Source organism: Dipodomys ordii, unplaced genomic scaffold, assembly GCF_000151885.1.
Source record: "Dipodomys ordii isolate 6190 unplaced genomic scaffold, Dord_2.0 Scaffold12, whole genome shotgun sequence".
Taxonomy (NCBI): domain Eukaryota; kingdom Metazoa; phylum Chordata; class Mammalia; order Rodentia; family Heteromyidae; genus Dipodomys; species Dipodomys ordii.
Window position 1 is genome coordinate 23,460,798 of NW_012267228.1, and position 6,946 is coordinate 23,467,743.

The following is a 6,946-nucleotide window of genomic DNA, read 5'->3' on the forward strand; positions in this document are numbered from 1 at the left end:
AGGGCGGTTTCTGCCTGCAAACCTGTAATCCTCTCAATTTGAGTGACTCCAGAACGGTCCAACCCTTTCCTTTAGCCCTGCCTTCCAACATGCTGTCCACATGGCAGCCACACAGCCTTCCTCCCTCAGACCCAGCTCATTCCTACTTGCAACTAGCTCTCCCCCTCCCTAAGACCTCTCCTTCTGCAAGTCTGTCCCATGACAAGGTTGTTCTTTTGGGTTTTGGTCGGCCATGGGGCCTGAACTCTGGGCCTGGGCGCTGTCCCTCAGCTCTTCAGCTCAAGGCCAGCACTCTACCACTTGAGCCACAGCACCACTTTCAGCTTTTTTCTGCTTATGTGGTGCTAAGGAATCGAACCCAGGGCCTCATGCATACGAGGCAAGCGCTCTACCACTGAGCCACCTTCCCAGCCCCCCATGACAGGGTTTTTGTGAGTCAGCCTCCCCCACAGTGTCCCAGCAGGCCTGGCAGGCTGAGGAGTTCTTTACATGCATCTGCTTATTTATTGCGTAAGTCCCCTCCTGAAGACCTGTTTCCCGAGGGCCAAGATTTTCATCTGCCTTTTCACACAGGGACAATAGCAGGAACACAGCCCACTACTCAGAGAGTGTTTGCGCAGAGAACACCTCGGGCAAAGAGAGCATGAAATGACCTTTGTGCATTCCAGTTTGATGTGTGTCCTGGGCCTCATCCCCTTTCCCCACAACCAAGACTCAGTGAGGAAGTAAAGTTTAGCTGGTAGATGCTAGTGGGGTCCGGAGGGGAAGCCCCTGGGGGACCAAGGACAATGCCAAGAGGTTAGAGAACACACTGGTTCTGAAATCAGGAAGAAGGCTGCATTCGCCGCAAGCCCCTGTGTCAGCCTTGCAGGTCTTCACACGAGATTTATTTTCACTCAAACATGTTCACATTAGCCAGTAAGTGTGGCCCAAGGGTGCCAGGCAGAGCTGCACGCCAGGGCCCTGCCCTGGAACACAGAACACAGACCTCTCTGCAGGGAAGTCCCGCCCCCTGCAGGCTCTACTGCCATTCTCCACCTGGGCAGGGGGGCGGGGGGGGGGGCGGCGGGGGACACTGAGTGACCACCGAATGATCACTAAAGCCAGGGTGACCCAGACTCCATCAGCTGCTACTCACTCCCCTCATTCCTCAGAGACATTCCTAGAGTTCACATGTACCCAGTTTTCAATCCAGCCAGGCATACATAAGTGGCTCACACCTGTAATCTCAGCTACTCAGGAGGCTGAGATCTGAGGATCACGGTGCAAAACCACAGCCTAAGTATGAAAAATCTAAGGGACAGTGATCTCCAGTTAGCCACGAAAAAGCCAGAAGTAGAAGCTGAGGTTCAAGTGGTGGAGTACCAGGCTTGAGCAACAAAGCTAAGAGACAGCTCCTAGGTCTGGAGTTCAAGTCCAGTTAACTCCATACACATACAAGTTCTCCATCCGTTAGCAGCTGACAGAGCACTGAGTCAGTGCTATATAGCTCCTTTCCTGCCTCCCCTCTCCAACCCATACACACACACACTGCACCCCAAGAGACATTTTGTCCTGAGGAATTCATCACCACAGCCGGAAGCCTGGCTTCCCCTCCATGTTCTGGAATCCTCTGTGGCCTGACCCTGCCATCAGAAACAGGGGAAATGCCTCCCCCTCCCCTCTCCCTGCCCCCATGGGGCTGGCTCAGAACAAAGCTTGGCATGTTCCTAAGTCCGCATCCATCTGAGCAAGTGGGTATTTATTTGTGCCTCTCAAACGGGTGGCTTGGACATGGTGTCCCACATCGTGGCTGAGTACCAAGCGAAATAGCCGTTACTATAGCAACAGTTCCTTTTTATTGATACCAGAATAAACAGGAATGCGAAGCTGCCTCCCTATCCCCAGGGGTTTAAGAACCGCCCCTTGGAGGCGGACCCTGCTGGCGGGGAGTTGCTGGAGTGCTCAGCCCAGCCACCCGGCAGTGACTTCTCCTGACTTTCCTTCCTGAGGACCCGGCTGCGAAGTAAGACCCTGGCAACTCTGTCACCTGCTCTGGGGCTGGGTGCTAGCCCAGGAGGGAGTCGGGGAAGGAGGGAGGGCAGCTGTGGGGCTGGGGGGGGGGGCTGCAAGTCAGGGAGCCGTGCCTTTTGAGTTCAGCTCTCTGGACTCTGTCCCCATGTGGGTGAACTGATATGGGGTGACCTGCTGCCACTCTGGGTCTGGGCACTGGCTGGAGCCGATGTGGGCACCCTGAGAGGGGCCTGCATGCCTGTGAAGGATTGGCTTCTGAGAAGCCCCCCAGGGTCCAGACTCACCTGTCACTCAGCATCATGGAGGAGGAGGGCCTCGAACCTGTAGATAAAAAGGCACAGAGTGACAGCTGGCGGGGGGGGGGGTGCTCAGTTCAGATTCTAGCACCTGCATTCACCAGCTGTGTGACCTGGGGAAATCTGAAGCCTTCTCTGAGCCTTGTCTTCACGTGACAAAGGAGGGGAGACAGTACCCCACCCCACCCCTTCCAGCCCTGTGAGGGTTTCATGAGACATGGCGGCTAGATAGATGTGTAGTACAATTTAGGCGGGAGTGCGTGAAGGTTAACACAGAACCTGTCTTTCTGGTAAACTTGACTTTTCTAGCACATTCCAGTACAGGTCTGGGATCAGATCAGAAATCTGTGGCTCACACCTGCAATAGCAACTCAGGAGGCTAAGATCTGAGGAGTGTGGTTTAAAGCCAGCCCAGGCCCGTGAGACTCTGATCACTAGTTAATCACCAAAAAGCCACCATGGCTCAAGTGGTAGAGTGGCAGCCTTGAGCAAAAACACTAAGGGATGATGCTCAGGTCCTGAGTTCAAGCCCTAGCATTGGCACAAAAAGGGGGGGGGGAAGGGAGGGAAAGGGAAGGGAAAAAAAAAGAAAAGAAATCAGGTACTAGAGAACGGAGTAGGTCTCTTTTTAAAACTGCAGCCAAACCTGCGTGGCTTTGGTTTGGAGGCGCGCTGGCCCAGGCCTGGCAGCCTTGGAGCAGTGTGGGTGGTGATCTCCCCAGCACCAGCAGGAGTACCAGGTCTGCTGGCGCCTGCTCCAGGCTCAGCTACCCAGCCCTGTCCCCAACCTCCCTCTAAGCCCTCGTGTCTCACCCTGCGCTCTGCTGTGGAATGGGTTCGAACCTGCAAAGGCCCCCTCAGCCCTTCTCATAACAGTCGGGACTTATGGCCAAGGGTCTCCCAAGTGAACTAGTGGGTGTAAGAGGCTGCCAGGAGGCGTCTGTGGCCCCACCGTTCCTTGGTTGACAGCCCCTGGGGAGGGAGGGACCAGGAGGGTCAGCCATGCTTGTCCCCTTGCTGAACACTGCTTTTCTTCTTGCCAGCCTTATTCCCCAAACCTCCCTTCCCCTCTCCTGCTGTTCTACAAAATGCTGAGCCAAGGAGGAAGACCACCTGCTGGGCCTCTCCTAGCCAGAGACCAGCCCCACGGCTGCCAGGCCTATAGCTTCTGGCTTCAGCAGCCAGGGTGGGCTAGGGCACCCCAGCCAGCATTTGTATCTGGAATAGACTAGTAGTCCCCCAGTTAGCAGGCCTTCACTTTCCCATCTAGCAGTGGGGGAGGAGGGGATTGGGGGGAGGGCTATGCTGCGTCTGTGCTGGATTTGTTGTTGTGGTTGTTTTTGAGCACACAATACAGGATGGGAACCTACTCTGTCAACAAGCGCATTGTGCACTGGCAGACAATGGCATGGTAGAATGAGCACTGAATTTGGAGTCTGAAGGTCCTGGTGTGTCCATCCATCTTCTGTGTGTCTTGGTCTCCCTGGGCCTAAGAATTTTCTCATCTGTAAAATCAGTTGTTTCCTGAGTGCTCATTGCAACACACACACAGGCACACACACCAGGAAGGAACAACAATTTGTCTTCAGTGATCAAGGCACATTATATCACGTCTCCTTCCAAACAGAATGAGTGTAGCTATGATCCCCAGTGGCCAAAGATTCAGAGAAGCTATTTTCCTAAGGTCACATAGCTAGAAAAGACTATTCTTTGAGCCAAACCCAGACTGTGCCCTCTACAACATATGATTTAACCACTTGGCTTTACTAGGTCATCTATCATTTGTTATCTAGGATGGTACCAAAAACACAAACAGAATCACCAAAGGAGAAGAAGATGAGGAGGACATTAAGATCTTAGACAGGTTTAAGTGTGGTGGCACATGCCTATAATCCCAGCTATTTGAAAGAAGGAAGGAAGGAAGGAAGTTGTCTCAAGCAAAATTAACAGTAGAAGTAAAGGGACTAGGGACATGGCCCAAGAGGTAGAGCACTTGCCTAGCAAATGAGCTCTGAGTTCAATCCTCAATACTGCACAAAGACCTTTGACAGCCTGGGGTCCAACTGCCGTTCTCAGGATGGATAGAATCTGGAACTCCATCAGCATAACTCCCCTCCTGTCCCTCTCCTTCCTGTGCCCAAGAGGGTACCAGAGTCTGCTTTCAAAGCTGCCACCCTAACCATGGCTCCTGCCCACAGGAGCTGGCAGCTGCCTGGTGAGCTCACTCACCCTGGGCATCTAGCAGTCCTGCAGCATCTCCAGAACCAATCGAGTGCGGGGTGCCTGGAGGCCCCCCTGCCCTTGGATTCCTCCTGTGCCCCACAGGCTGCAGACTGACTGGAAAGCCTCTCAGATTAGCTGCCACCTGCAGCTCCATTGACCCCAGGCCTGGCATTGAGCACAGCAATAGCTTCAGCCCCAGGAGTGAGAGATGGCCGAGACCAACGACCTTCACAGGCTTGCACACTCACACTGCCCCAGCAAGGCAGCTTGGGTTTGTGTTGTTGGCGGTGGTGGTGGTGATTTGGGCAGTAAGGGTTGCTTTGTTTTCATGTAGGTACTGGGGCTTGATCTCCAGGCCTCACTCTTGCTTAGCTTTTTCCCTCAAGGCTAGCACTCTACCACTTGACCCACACCTCCACTTCTAGCCTTTAGCTGGTTAAGTGGAGATAAGAGTCTCTCAGCTTTGTCTGTCTGGGCTGGCTTTGAATTAGGATCCTCAGCTCTCAGTTTCCTGGGCAGCTAGGATTTCAGGCATGAGCCACCAGGGCCCAGCATGATTAATAGCTTTAAAGTCCCAACACGCAGATGAGTTTCAGGTCCGCTGACCTAAGCAAGGTAGTTTTGAAGGAGAGTGCAAAAACTTGGCCCTGGCCTAGGAATGGGATTTATTAACAGTAATTACTACAAGCAGCTAACAGGTGGTTCACGCCCAGGAGTTGAAGCCTTGGCCTTGTGCAGTGCGTCAACCTGCCTTGTTGTGTGTGGCAGCCCCTGAATGCAGGCACCCAACCCTCAACTCTGTACTAAGTATTTCCTAAGAGCCTTGCAAGTATCACTTCCTGTACTAACCCCAAACCTCATGGAGAGGAGTTCTACAACCACATGGGTTTCCAGAGCAGGAAGCCCCAGACCCAAAGTAGCTCCCAAGCCCTGTGCCGATGGGCGTGGCTACCTTCCAGGCTGGGGATTTGCCTGCAGGAAATGGGCATGGCTACATTGCACTGGGGATTGGCGCCAGGCTGGAGTTTGCAAACTGGAGCTCTAGAGGATAACACTGCCCTTAGGCTAAGAAGGGACCAAGCTGAGATTCAAATGCAAGCCTGAATGGCTCCAATTCCCATACACTTGGGCATGCATGAACCATGTCACTTTCTCTGTTTCTTTTTGTGGTACTGGTAATTGAACCCAGGGCCTCAAGCTTATACTCTCTCTCTCTCTCTCTCTCTCTCTCTCTCTCTCTCTCTCTCTCTCTCTCTCTCATACACACACACACACACACACACACACACACACACACCAGCCATTTTGCTGGCTTTCAGTTTGTTTCTCAGGTAGGGACTATACGCACTTTGCTAGGACAGCCTCCAACGATGATCCCCCTACTTTACCTCTCAAGTAGCTGAGATTACAGGTGTGAGCTGCTGCACCTGGCTTACTTTCTCCTTCTTGACCAGCCTGTCCCTCTACCCTGACAGCTCTCTTCTGGGCATTCATCTTGTTCTTTTCAGAGGTGATCTGTGTGATGCTCACATCACTGATGCGCTGGATGCAGGACAGGAAGTAGCCATGACAGGCTACTTCCCCAATGGGGTTGGAACTCTCAGCACACCCAGCGGCTTTGGACATGACCCAGAACTCCAGCTGAGGAGGCCTCCTCAGGTTTTCCTATACTTACAAGTTGGACTAGAACAAGTTGGACTAGCACAGCACTGAGGGCTGGGTGCTGGCTACCTGGACTGCCCTTACAGGGTGTACATGACACAACTCAATGAGCTCTTCCTTTGTGACAGGACCTGTGTGGGGCTCTTCAACACAGAGGCTTCATTTAGTTAAAAGGCAGGAGGCGCCAAGCGCTAGTAGCTCAGGTCTATAATCCTAGCTACTCAGGAGGCTAAGATCTGAGGATCATGGTTCAAAGCCAACACAGGCAGGAAAGTCCATGCAACTCTCATCTTCAATTAACCACTCAAAAGCTAGAAATGGAGCTGTGGCTCAAAGTGGTAGAGCACTAGCCTTGAGCAAAAGAGCTCAGGGCCAGGCCGTGAGTTCAAACCCCACAACTCAAAATGAGGAATCTCATTTTGCAAAAACAATTTTGGCTGATAGGCTTAAGGCCTGGGCACTGTCCCCTAAACTTTTTCACTCAAGGCGGGTGCTCTACCGCTTGAGCCACAGCTCCACTTCTGGAGAGTCTCACAGACTTTCCTACCCAGGCTGGCTTTGAACCACAATCCCTTGATCTCAGCCTCCTGAGTACCTAGGATTACAAGCCTGAGATATGGGCACCCTGGCCATGGTTTTGCAATTCTTTTTTTTTTAATTTTATTTTATTTGTGAACATACTGTACAGAGGGGTTACAATTACATGGGCAGGATAATGCATACATTTCTTACCAAGCATTGCAGCCTCCTCC

General features: G+C 52.6%; 1 protein-coding gene across 1 annotated transcript in view; it reads left to right on the top strand.

Annotated features, from left to right (window-relative positions):
- The first annotated feature begins 1,921 nt into the window (after positions 1–1,921).
- The window catches only part of Fam107a (family with sequence similarity 107, member A), a 27,919-nt gene continuing 22,894 nt past the window's right edge, over positions 1,922–6,946 (top strand). The window contains exon 1 of the mRNA XM_013010576.1: positions 1,922–2,005. The gene's annotated coding sequence lies outside the window, so the exon portion shown is untranslated. The remainder of the gene's footprint in view (positions 2,006–6,946) is intronic.